Raw genomic sequence first — 14,182 nt, 5'->3', positions numbered from 1 at the left:
CACGCTGCTGGTAGTGTTGTTGAATAACATGGTGGAGTGAAGTTAGTCAAGAACCAGGTACTTAAAGTGCAGCCATTTGTGCTGACTCCAGCTTCCTATTATAATGTAGCTGCTGTAGGATTTAATTCCTGAGTGGCAGTAATCCATGCTTTTAGGTATGAAAACATACTCGAATGTATGCATGTAAAGTCCAACGTAAAAACTGAAGAGACGACATTTTGCATTATGAAGCACCCCATCAATTTTCTCCAAAATACACTTTTTACAGAGGCAAGTGTGCTCAGCATGCATTGAGTTGTGTAAGTTACACTCTGCCAGTCAGATATCCTAAACAGACTATCAGGGAGATGAAGTGGCAGGTCAGTCAAACAAGGATGATTTATTTTGTCAGCGAGCTGCTTCACACTCTCAGTCCCTGGGCTCAGGTGAGTCAGTCCTGAAGTTGCTTTTCAAAGGTTACTGTCAAGATAAATCAGGCACAACGGCAACAGCTGTCTGAGTGTACAGTAATGTGGCTCAAATATCCATCTGTTACATCCCCACTTCCAGATGGGATTTGGGATTCCCCTGAGGTAAAAGATTCTGATTTGCAATGGAGATTATTTTAGAAATCCAAGGAACTTTGTACACATACATGTATTGTAACTGTGACAAATACTAGACTGCTTATATATATATTAATATAAATGATGAAAGTACATTTGCTAATCTAGCACAGGAAATATAGTTTGAGAACTGTGAGCAATTTTACCAGCGAAAGCTCAAAAGAAGTTTGTCCTTCATGCTGTAAAAGCCATTTTAACAGGAGTGCAGACAACAACCTGACAAAGACTGAGGGAATGGACACAGACTAAATACACTCACCACAGGGAGAAGGGTAATACAGCACAGGGGAGGGCAGTGAAGAGAACAAAGGAGGGAAGTAAAAACACAGAAAACCACAGAAAACAGGAAAGAATGGCAACCCACTCAGACAACAGGACAACAGGATAGCACAGACGCAGGACACACTGAAAACAGAGACACTTACTTAGTGTCGAGACTTAGAATAATAAGCAAGGATCATTAAAAAGATCATGACAAAAATTTTGCTTTTGGCAGACTTGTTTTAAATTAGAAACACAGAAAAAGCTGTGTGATATGGTATTGTGGTAAAGTTTCATACATTATATCATCCAGGAATGTATTAAAGAAAACTTGATACTGACTTCATTGATGCAACCTGCTCACTCGCCACAGTAGCTAAAATCATGTGTGTGTGTGTGTGTGTGTGTGTGTGTACAAAATAGTTGTTTGTGTTCAATAGTCTTCTCTTTTACAGGCAGTTATGGGGACATGCGTTTGGGGATATGTTGTTGGAATACCAAAAGTGGCCACTGGCAAAAATTTGCAGCAGGACTTGGAGACCATTTGTACCAAACTCTCTTAAAGCTTCCCAGGTGTTGCCAACTTAATTTTTCTGGATTTGGTAACTTTGAAGACCCCTTTCACATTTTTTGTCACAAAACTACTAACTTTTGACATTTTTCCCTATTTTTATCTCATGTTTTCAATTTATTTATATTGCACCAAATCACAACAAACAGTCACCTCAAAATATTGTAAGGTAAAATCCTACAATTATTACAAAAACCACAACAATCAGATGACCACATATGAGCAGCACTTGGCGACAGCGGGAAGGAAAAACTCCCTTTGAACAGGAAGAAACCTCCAGCAGAGCCAGGCTCAGGGAGGGGCAGCCATCTGCCATGACCACTTTGGGGAGAGGAGAGGGAGATGAGGCAAAAGACACACTGTGGAAGAGAGCCAGAGATTAATGATTAAATGCAGAGCGGTGTATAAACACAGAGTGAAAAGAGGTGAATGAAAAGGAAACACTCAGTGCATCATGGGAACCCCCCAGCAACCTACACCTATTGTAGCATACCTAAGGGAGAGTTCAGGGTCACCTAACCCAGCCATAATATAAGCTTGATCAAAAAAGGAAATTTTAGGCCTAATCTTAAAAATGGAGGGTGTCTGTCTCCCATGTCCGAACTGGGAGCTGGTTCCACAGAAGAGGGACCTGAAAGCTGAAGGCTCTGCCTCCCATTCTACTCTTAAGTATCCTAGGAACCAAATGCCAGTATTTTTCGATGAATGTGCTTTCATCGAATGGTGGCTCTGGACTGACTGAATTAGTATTTCTCCATCCATCCGTTCTCTTCAGCTTATCCTGTTCAGGGTCGCGGGGGTGCTGGAGCCTATCCCAGCTGTCACAGGGCAAGAGGCAGGGTACACCCTGTACAGGTCACCAGCCTGTCGCAGGGCTAACACAGAGAGACAGACAACCACCCACATTCACATCTATGACAATTAAGAATCTAAACCTAACCCCACTAACTGCATGTCTTTGGACTGTGGGAGGAAACCCACACAGACACTGGAAGAACATGCACACTCCACACAGGAGACCCGGGCCGAGGTGGATTCAAACCCAGACCTTCTAGCTGTTTTTGTAGCTGTGAGGCCACCGTGCTGCCAAATTTAATATCTGATCAACATTTTCGTGTATAGCAGTTTAAATTATGCAGGATTTACCAGTGCAACTCTTTTTCATGAGTTCTCCACAGAGATATTTTAAATTTAAGGTTAATTTAGATTCATATTAATGAGACTGCATCAGCTTGAACCAAAGCTAGTCTGTCGGATATGCTTAGCCTGAATGTTTTCTTCACTTTCATTTTAAGAGAATGACAAGATCTAGGAGAAAAGACTGAAGGCTCAAGGGTGGATGAAAACACAAACAGAAAAAACCCGCAGCCGAAAGCAGAAAAACACACACATACACAATTTACACCTTTTTGTTTTAGAGTTTTAATGATTTGGAAAGAAAAAAGACACCACCTTGCAAACACTTTCTACAATGACTTTTAAGAGGCCTGTTGGGCCAAGTTTCAGCTGTGAGCTAACAGTCACAAAAGGCTTTGCAGCCAGTTGGTGACTAAGCTAAAGAATGACAGAAACATGCAATCAAGTATATTACTGCTGGTTTGTCAGCTGCTTGTTTGGCTTGAGAAAGAAAATTCTCAGCCTTCCTTTCAGAAACACTGGTCGCCGGGAACATCTTGACACTAATAGCTGGGGACTGTTTGCTCCAGTGCACAGTGCAGTCTGGAAGGTGCATTGGAAAGTCTGAAATCTCTGCTTCGAGTGCAGTAATTGTTGAGTCACTGGTATTCATCAACAACCAAATACATTGGGTTATTATGGGAATCTGTTGTAGCCATTATTTATTACACCTTAAAAATAAGATGCCCAACAGGAGTCCCTATGGATGTCTGAGATCCAGGTTCAAGGTCCCACACAGTCCCCAGAGAAAAAGTGCAATCAAAATGCCAATCACACTCCCGGCACTGACAGATAGGATGGTCATGGAATATGCTTCTCACAATCTGGAATGCTCACAGCTGTCCAGCCAAAGCACCATTATTTGTATCATCATTTTAACAGAATCTCTTTCAGCTCCGTGTGCTGTGCTCGTCTTCACATGTTAAATTAATCCGAGATAAAGGTTTCCGTCTGCGCACAGCTAATTACACTTCTTTCTCTTCCATATACAATAGCAAACACTGAGCCTGAGTACTTTAGAAAAGAATGTGACTTAAGTCAAAATTTTTGGACCGTATTCAAGCAGTGGATTATTCACACAAACACCGGTTTGTATGTCTTTGTTGCTGGTAGAAGTGATTTACCTCTTTAAAGTATTACCATGAAAACTGTTCCAAATGAGTTATACAGTATAGCACATGATGACTGATATATGAAATGGTGTACCAGATGTGAGTTTGGCTGAAATAACTGAGACTGACGTCAGTGGACAATTAAATTACATCTCATCACTTACACCGGTCTCCTGCAAGAGCACGGATCAACTGCAAATGTTGACTTCCTTTATTTTAATATAAGAGATTAATCTGTGCCAACACTGGCGACTTTACTGTGGTTATTTCCGATTGTGTCATGTTTATTAACACTGTAGCGGCTGATTTATACTTCTGTGGTGAACCTTTGTAGAGCTTTGTGGCATGAATTTTAGCTGTTGAGTAACATGTTATCTTAACCTCACCTGGTTCAGTGTTGCTGTGAGGGGAGGAGTCTGAGTCCTGCCTGCAGTGAAGGTTCAGCAACCACAAAAGAAACCAAAATGTTTCATTTTTGAAGCTTAAAAACTGGGACGGACACAGCTCCTCTTTTCCTCACAAGTTAATTATCTCTGCTCTATTTACTTCATCCACTGTAGCAGTGATGGTGTGCACGAAAAGGGACCTCACAACTGCCGGAGTGTGCTGCACTTTGGTGTCACTAAATCAAGTGAGCTTGCTGTGGGCTCGCAGGGAGATGCTGCAACAGCTTTCTGGAAAGAAAAACAAAAAAAACTTTGCAGTCGCTTTGCTTCCTGTTTCAGCTTCTTTGACCTGTGACAGTGCAGAGGTTTTTTTTCTGAGTGGTGATGCTGACCTTTCAGGAGACGACTGCAGTGAGCCTAGAGCCCTGTCAAGTGCCAGTATAAGGGGTGATGGGATTGTGGTGATGTCACAGTTGGTGCAGTTACCATAAGCGAGGCTTTACCCAGCATGCTGTTTGATGGTGTAATCTTAAATGGGCAGTTGTTAGTGTTAGTAATAGTTTATGTTTTGCCCTGTAGACCGGTATAGAAGTACATCCAATGCCCCCCCCCCCCCCAAAAAAAATAATTATTTACACAGTGTAATTTTTATGGACAGAATTTCTAGGCGTAGCCAGGTGGCGGAAGGCTTCTTCCTTGGTGGCCTCAGAGTCTCATCTCTGCTTTTTGCAGATGATGCAGTCCTGTTGGCTCCATCAGGGGGGGGCCTCCAGCTCGCAGTGGAACGGTTCGCAGCTGAGTGTGAAGCGGCTGGCATGACAATCAGCGTGGTGAAGAGGGAGCTTAGCGTAAAAGCGAAGCTCTCGATTTACCGGTCGATCTACGTCCTACCCTCACCTATGGTCACGAGCTTTGGGTAGTGACCGAAAGAATAAGATCGCGAATACAAGCGGCAGAAATGAGTTTCCTTCGGAGATTGGCTGGCCTCTCCCTTAGAGATAAGGTGAGGAGTGCGGCCATCCAGGAGGGGCTCAGAGTAGAGCCGCTGCTCCTCCACATCGAAAAGAGCCAGTTGAGGTGGCTCGGGCATCTGATTAGGATGCCTCCTGGCCGCCTCCTGGGTGAGGTGTTCCGGGCATGTCCCACCGGAAGAGGCCCCATGGTAGACCCAGGACACGCTGGAGAGATTATGTATCTCGGCTGGCCTGGGAACGCCTTGGGGTCCCTCCGGATGAGCTGGAGGAGGTGGCTGGGGAGAGGGAAGCCTGGGCTTCTCTGCTTAGGCGTCTGCCCCCGCGACCCGGCCCCGGATAAGCGGAAGAAAATGGATGGATGGATGGATGGATGGATGGACACAGTGTCAATCAAGTGATGTGTAGCTTGTGAAACAGCACTGAAAATGCTTCTTTTTGGTAATCACAAGGTAAAGTGAAACCATCGATTCAAAGAATCTGGTCTTCAGACTCAAACCACTGTAGGTGGTGGGTATCTGTGATTTTCCATATTGTTTTACTGCAGCATCTGTATTAATTAAATGCTAAAATCCTAAGAATGATATCCCTTCTATTTTTACATTTCTCCAACACATTTTAAAAATTCTATTAAAAATCCAATCAAATTGTCATCAGCAAAATCAATTACATTAGGGGGAGCTATTAAAACATCCATAGCCCTGTGGTCTACAGTAATGTTGAGGCAGCCCTGACCACACCTGCCTCAGTGTGCCTCTTCTTCCAGTTTCTAAATATAAAAATTTTAAATACTCACAAATGACTTTTTTTCATTGCAGAAATAAACAAATACAGGAGTTAGAGTCATTAAGATATTTGCAGTGTGTCCTTGGCTCTGCTGCTTGCAATTTAAAGCGACACTGTTTATATTGTCCAAATGCTTCGCCGAACACCATTCACTGGGGCCCCTGGAATTATGATTATTTATACTGACTACTACAGAATGGTAAAATAATTAGTGCTGGAGGCTGAGAGGGACACATTTTTTCTTCTTCTTTTTGGGGGATAGGCACAGGATTTTAGATGACTTCCATTTAGATGCAGTTAAAGCAGCAACATCTTTCTACAAGTGAAACTCTATTTTTACTCACTGCTCTCATTAGTTTGTATAAAATAGTTGTGATTCAACAAATGCAGCTTTTTTGTTCGTAATGAAATGAGCCTCTTGGACGCAGAAGCTGATACATTTTTATAGATACCGCTTCTTTGGAAAATTGGGTAAATAGCACGAGATGAGACAGAAACTATAACTGAGCTGACAGAAGATTTGAACACAATTAAGTTGCTTTACACAAATATCTTCAGTGACCTGCAGTACTTTTATTTTTCCAGGCAACAAGGCATCAGTTTCTTTTTGTCCTCCCATGCAAAATAAAGTGGGAGGATATTGCCATCATAACATCCGTCTGTCCAGTTTTACTTTTCCAGTCTATAGACTCCAAAACCACAAGGAGTTGAGCCAAGAACTTTTTTACCATGGGAATTTTTTTGTCTGTTCCAGGATGCGGTGTATCCACAGAATATAAGTTTCTTACAGCAAGCTTAAATTGGGTTTGATTTAATGAGCATTGTTAATATTGCTAATATTGTCCTTGGTTCCCACTGCAGTTTGGCATATTACTTAAAACAAATCTTCCATTCTTTAACAAGGCAAACTGGAGCAGATTAAAACATAATGTTATCGCAGACTCTTGCTGCACTCCTCCTGGATGCCTTCACTTTTCTGCACTTCTTCCTGTCTGAAGAATTGTAAAATATTATTACATATCTATAGTTATAATCTAAATATTTACTATTAGCTGACAATGACAAGTGATGGAGGATTTTTAGAACCATTCCTTTAGCAAAAGTAACAATAAAGCACTATGAAAACACCTCACTATACTAAACTATATTACTGGCAAACATACAGTGGCTTGCAAAAGTATTCATACCCCTTGAACTTTTCCGTATTTTGTCACATTACAACCACAAACATAAATATATTTCACTGGAATTTAACCCCTTAACTGGCAGCAAAAAAATCACCTGAAAAAACTACATAACACCCTCTAGTTATTATTGGCTCTGAACAACCCATTTCATGGCCTGTTAACCAGACCGGTCTGGTCCGGGCCGAATGAAGTGCATTTATATGGCACGCTAGACCCGCCCATTTTGATTGACACCTCATTCAGCCAATCGTGTTAAGAAATGGGTTTCCCAGAGCCAATGATAATCAGCGGGCATCACGTAGCTTTGTCAGGTGATTTAGTGCAGCTAGTTACATGATTGGCCGAATGAGGTGTCAATAAAAATGGGAGGGTCTAGCCTGCCATATAAAGGGGACTACAAACGGCCCGTCACCGGGCCCTGGATTAGATGGAGAGCGTTTGTGAACAGCAGTTTTCAGATCTTGCCACAAATTCTCGATTGGGTTTAGGTCTGGACTTTGACTGAGCCATTCTAACACATGAATATGTTTTGTTTTAAACCGTTCCATTGTAGCCCTGGCTTTATGTTTAGGGTCGTTGTCCTGCTGGAAGGTGAACCTCTGCTCCAGTCTCAAGTCTTTTGCAGACTCCAACAGGTTTTCTTCCAAGATTGCCCTGTATTTGGCTCCATCCATCTTCCCATCAACTCTGACCAACTTCCCTGTCCCTGCTGAAGAGAAGCAGCCCCAGAGCATGATGCTGCCACCACCATATTTGACAGTGGGGATGGTGTGTTCAGAGTGATGTGCAGTGTTAATTCTCCGCCACACATAGCGTTTTGCATTTTGGCCAAAAAGTTCAATTTTGGTCTCATCTGACCAAGCACCTTGTTCCACATGTTTGCTGTGTCCCCAACATGGCTTTCTAGCAAACTGCAAACGGGACTTTTTATGGTTTTCTTTTAACAATGGCTTTCTTCTTGCCACTCTTCCATAAAGACCACATTTGTGCAGTGCACGACTAATAGTTGTCCTGTGGACAGATTCCCCCACCTGAGCTGTGGATCTCTGCATTTCGTCCAGAGTCACCATGGGCTCTGTAGTCAATAGGAATTCATTCTGCGATCCCACCCACACCAACACAACACGGCACACAGCCATAACAAATGGTACACATGTTTATTCTGAACCATTTTAAGATATTCAGATCTCTGGAAAACCAGTTTAGCAAATGTTAGCATCCAAAAAGCCAACAACTTTGTTAATGTTCTTTTCTACTTTAATGATTGTACTGCTTTAAATTACAATACAAATGCAAAATCTGAATGCAGACACAATACCATAAACTTCATATAAAATATTGTGGTTATTTGGATCACTGGTGATTCAGACCTTACAGGGTTTAAATAGTGAGCATTAGCCCACTTGGGGACAAGTTGTTGTTTCTAGTAGTGTTCCCTTTGCTAAGAGGTGGCAGAGTAAACATCCTTATATGATACAGCACAGGTTAACTGCAGTATGCTGGAGCCACTCAGAGTACCCCATGTAAAGGTCTACATTTGACCCTTGCCAGATCAAGCGACTGAAGTCACAAGGTCAAAAGGAAAACCTTTAAATGAAGTCCGCTAGGCTCTGCAGCACCCACATGAGCACCCATGAGATCTTCATGTGCCCAGATTTTTGTTTCTTGTTTGAAGCATGTGTGTGTGTGTGTGTGTGTGTGTGTGTGTGTGTGTGTGTGTGTGTGTGTGTGTGTGTGTGTGTGTGTGTGTGTGTGTGTGTGTGTGAGGGAGAGAGAAAGAGAAAGTGGCATAAATGAGAGGGTTGTATTATTGCTTTAGACCCAAAGAGGCATAAGCATGCACTACAAACCCCTACAGCTCTTGCATACTGTTGTCCATGGATAATGCTGCCGTTTCCCTAAGCATTGCTGTTCACTGTGTGAGCCCGACCCACTGTATGACCCCAATCACCAAACAATACCCCATTCTCTGCAGCTAAGCACACAGACTACACAGATGACTACTTGGAAGTGCTGTCCACTAAATATTTACTTTGGGATATGCTGGTGTAATGGCTGTTCCGATATTTACGTAGTGAGCCACATCCTAACTTGGAGTGATCCCATTTATGACACTGTGACATAGTGACAGAGCACAATGTAAGGACACGTAAAAGGACCTCCACTGGCTCTGATGTTGTTTCTTCATCACAGAGAGGACTAAAGCTCAGCTCTGGAAATCAGAGACAATTTTTTTTTTTTTTTAATATTATTGTTATTCCCAATATCTGAAGATGCCTTTTAAGATCTGCATTCAGAGCATCTGGAATAGATGTTGTGAATAATGCATGATATTGATTTTCATCTCCTGTTACATTTCTTGCATATCTGCTTGATGGCTTTCTTTTACATATCTTAAGTGGATCTGTGAAAGCTTTCCATCTGTCAACTTGCTGTCTTTCACTTTGTTCTCAGCTCATGTTAGGGCAGAATTGCTTGTCAGGAAGCAAATCATCTAAATAAAAAATGGATGACGACGATATAGTTGGCTCCTAATGGTAAATGGACTGATACTTGTACAGTGCTTTTCTACTCTTAAGTGAGCACTCAAAGTGCTTTACGCTTCTGCTCATCTGGGAATGTGGAGAGATGGTTGAGTCTGATTTTGGTACTACACCAGCTACTGCATTTTCAGCGGCGCCTGCCAGCAGTAAAATGGGGGCATCAGTTAATCATGCAAAAAATGCATTTGTTTGTGTTGTAGGACTTCATCATGAGACAGAGTCAGCAAATGCTTGGATCTGCTGTTAATTGCAATAAAAAAATCTTTTTTTCTTCTAGATGAGGAGTAGGGGTAATTGGGGAAACAGAAGATTGTTATTTTTGCAGCAAACTTGACAACAAGTGTTGGATCATAATGGGAACACGTGAAACAGACAGTTGAGTGAGAAGTATCCCATTATACTGTGGTGAGTGCCTTTTTATAAAGGAAACCACCCTTAGGTCATATACACACCCATGGCATATCAGGTGTGCATATGACGTAATGCACACCTCCACATTAAGAAATACAAACTACTAGCAGAAATGACACAGTCTTATCAGGGTGACTTACATCAGGAAGTGGCCAGTCTGTTCAGTGCCAACTGCCATGCTGTCAGCCTTTGATAACGTGCATTAAGTCCACCATTTGTTAGGCTTCCATTGCTCATATCTTGCATCTGAAGATTTTCCCTCACTGCATCCATATCCTGGAAACTGCCCAGCTGATCAATCCTGGGAGCATCCCCCACTTCTGTGCCCCCCCCCCACCCCCCCCCCCCCCCCCCACCCCAAGTAAATTCAAAGACCAAATATTGTCTGAATTTGTTGTAATAGCGCTTTGAGTGCTCATACTGAGTAGAAAAGCGCTATATAAGAGCTAGTCCATTTACCATTTACCATTTAACTCCTCAGTCTCCTACCCTGAGAGCTAGCCTGATAGCACCTTTCCATTTTAACTCTACCCTTATCAGTGAGAAGACACAGGATATGCTGAGAATCAAAAATAAGGTCAGATAAATAAAGATGAACATGTAACTGGCCCACACTTTGGAATCAGTGTATTAGTCTGTTACTTGTTCCTATTTAGCAGATATGAGTATCACACAAGCACAGTTTATGGATGCAGCTTTTCTAACCAACTTGCATTAGCTGATAACTTAGTAGACCTCCCTCTATCCAGATATCCATACTTCTGGCTCTAAAAAGCCCAGATAGCAGGGGCCAAAAACTAATGTGGGGCTTCAAAAAGCGGGATCCAAAACCAGTGGATTATGTCACAGTGGCTGTGTCCATATTTTATAGACATTCTATGGTAAGAATATTAAACTTAGACTTGTTTAATGTAAAGTGATTTAGTTCACAGAGGGAAGAAATGCATTGAGTCAAAACAAACATAATAAAGCATTAGCATTAGCTTTTAAATATAAAAGTGAGTGCTGACTAAATTAAACAATGCAGGTGCACAGCATCTGTGGTTGTCATGTCTGCCTGCAGCTCTGTTAAGATTAGGAAGTATTAACAGTTCTCAGTGTGCTTAGCACAGACAGTATGTGCTGTTAGGGCTATGTAGCCAGTGCAGGATTAATTTGCTAGGGAGCCGGGGGGGCTGCGTTCTCTCAGTTTTTGTGCATTGTATGAATGTGTTGTTGGGTTCAATTACTCATCAGACCATTTGAAACTCTATTCTTAAAGTGTGCTTTAGTTTAAAGTGACTACCATCTGTGTTTATACTAACAATGTACCAAAGACCATATGGCAGTGTGACCAGGATTGCTCATAGCAATGAACATGCAAATCCAGCAGCCTATCAGCTTTTTGGGTATCAAGGTTGCCGATATGCTGTTTTTACTCTTCTTTCCCAAATACATATGAAGGGCTCATGTATCAACCTTCTTACCATGATATATTACCCCTGAGGCATGAAGAAAAGTCCACAGAGAATTAAGCCACAGTTAAGCTGAACCAAAGTACCAGAGTACTTCTTTTGTCTCAACAATTCTGGGTGTGTCTCTGGACTCAAAGTCCGACAGTTTTCCCCACCATCACATAAAGCCTTACATAAATGTTTCTCAATATAAGTATATTCACAATTTGGAGGAACTTGTGGACATAAAACCAAAGGAACACAAGACATAATTTTATCATCTAAAATTAATAACTAAAATTAATGTTAGTTGAACTTAGAAATACTTATTTCCCTCACTCCCGATAGCATGTGCTAACTTTTTGCTTTTACAGAAGCATCTCTGGCTTCTTGATAAATACAAGTTCAGTACTTATTCTTACTCTCCTATTTTTTGGAGAAATATATCTGGCATTTTAGCTGCTAAATGCTCTATTGCTTTTGCCACCTGGTTGCACTGTTTAGGGCAGAGTAAGGAACATTAACACTTTCAAATACTACCAAAACTCTTCACACTGCTATGATTGGCAGGTCTGAGAGTTTTGCATTTTGTTACCAAGCTGGTCAGCGCTCTCCAACTCTTTTCAAACTGTTTTCAAGGCCACAGCTGAGGCCTCATCCCGACTGCTGCTGCTGCTGCTGGATTCCTCCCAACGTGAGCCTTCCTGATGCAGACTGCTTTGAGCATAATGCATGTTGACAGAGGAAGAATGTTCCAGAATATAAAGGAAATTACTCATTGCTGACTTTTGCTGTGAATACGTTTAGAGCTTATGCACCACATCGGTGTTGTACTGCAGCAGTTTATCACATTTGCGCCTGTTTGATGTAGACTTACAAAGACGGCAGTGAATTAAACTTTTAGGTCAAATTTGGAACAATGACTTGAATTTTAAGTTGGAGATGCCCTGTTGTCTCATATTCAGAGGAAAACAGCAGCACTGATTTCCCATGAAGCAGCTGGAGACAAACCCAGGGGTGCCGCTATGGAGAGGAGGCTGTTGATGGCCGTCTGGGGCTGACACGAAAAGGGTTGACTGGGGGTTGGAGGCCTGATGGGAATGCTGGGCATTGCAGGAGATTAGCATTTCTAAGTAATGAAGAATAACTGTAGAGAGCAATAACAAAGTTGCTAGCGTCACAAACAAAAGGCAAAGTTTGAGTAAGAAGCACGGCATCTCTAGCTTTGTCTCTTTGAAAGGCAAAGCAGAGCTGTACAGGGGTTTTGTTTTTGATTTTCATCAAACCACAACTCTGACTCAGTGTAAGGACAGGCCTTTAAACCCCCACGGTTCGTTATGTTCTCATCTGCTTTACAGATGAAACCCTGGGGGCTGAGTAGAAGAAGAAAGGCTGAGAAGAAATGGAAATGATCACATATCACTGTGGTTAAACCTTACATGAGGTTTGTTGGGAACTTTAATGATCCTTACACTGACATTAAAAATGTATTAAGAGAAGACTGTTGGTCATGACCTTTGATCACATAACCTTGAAGAGATGCAGAAATTCCTCAATAATGCGCCAGTTTTACTGGCAGCACAAGATGCAGACACAAAATATTTCATCGAAAATCGCACCGATCGCTTCGGCTGAAATTGAAAAGTGGCTTCTCTGCAAAACAACGGTTTGAAATGGTTGGCAGGTGGGATCTTTGGCTAGCAGTGTCATCCTCCCACAGAAAACAGAAAATGAACATGTAGAAAGTGAAATGGAGACCTTCTGTGAACATGTGGAGCTCTTTCCATCTTCTGGGGTTTCCCTAAAGTCTTTTATCACAGTTCTGTGACAGAGTAATAATTTGAAGTGAAGTTGGTTCCAATAAATCTTATTATCACTTATCCATCATTGCATGCTAGTCTGACCCACTGAACTAAATGCCTGTCTGGAATAGATATGCTAGGATAAGAGGAGGGGATGAGTTATTGGAATACGGCCCAACTTTTAGTTCAGTGAAGAAAAAAATTGATAAAAAAAAGTTTCCCAAACTGAACAAACTGCTTCAAATATGAAAACACTGGTGGTGCTAGGGCCATGTATTGTCTGTGATAATGCCTAAGAGGAAGGGGCTATGTTCCTCTATCACTCTACTCTGGGTATAAAAGTATAAGAGTTGAGAGCACAACATAAATGTCAATACATAAAGATTCTGGGCTTTGCTTAACAAGTTCTTCAGTGGTGGTGGTCACTGTTCAGTTAATCTACTTAAACATATTAGACAGTAAATTAACTATTTATAATACAGTTATTATGAAAAAAAATAGACTGTGCTCCTGATAAGCATGTCAGCATTATTAAATATTTATCATCTTCATTAAATTCCTCCCACACTCACCTGGACTCTGCACGTCACAACGTAAGTGGACTGATACAGGAGAGCAGTTACAGTGTAACAGCAGAGAGAAATGTGAACGTTTAACCTTCATAAAACTAATATTCAATAATAATCATGGCTTCACATATTGTAATGAATGGAGAACTCTCTGCTGGTAATGTGTGGTTATATAGACTGTTCACATTACTGGGATGTCAAATATTGGATACTAGAAGCTGGTTTTACCAGCGTGACACTCTGGGTTGTGGCATCAGAAGATGGATCTGCCACTTCTGGAAATGAAGGGGTAATTTAACCCAAACTATGATCTTTTCCTTAATCTAAAAGTAGTGGATTAGTCAGTTGGTCTGTTGGTTCATAACATTT

The sequence above is a fragment of the Archocentrus centrarchus genome, chromosome 5, assembly GCF_007364275.1.
Source record: "Archocentrus centrarchus isolate MPI-CPG fArcCen1 chromosome 5, fArcCen1, whole genome shotgun sequence".
NCBI classification, from domain to species: domain Eukaryota; kingdom Metazoa; phylum Chordata; class Actinopteri; order Cichliformes; family Cichlidae; genus Archocentrus; species Archocentrus centrarchus.
Note: the sequence above shows the minus strand (reverse complement) of the source record.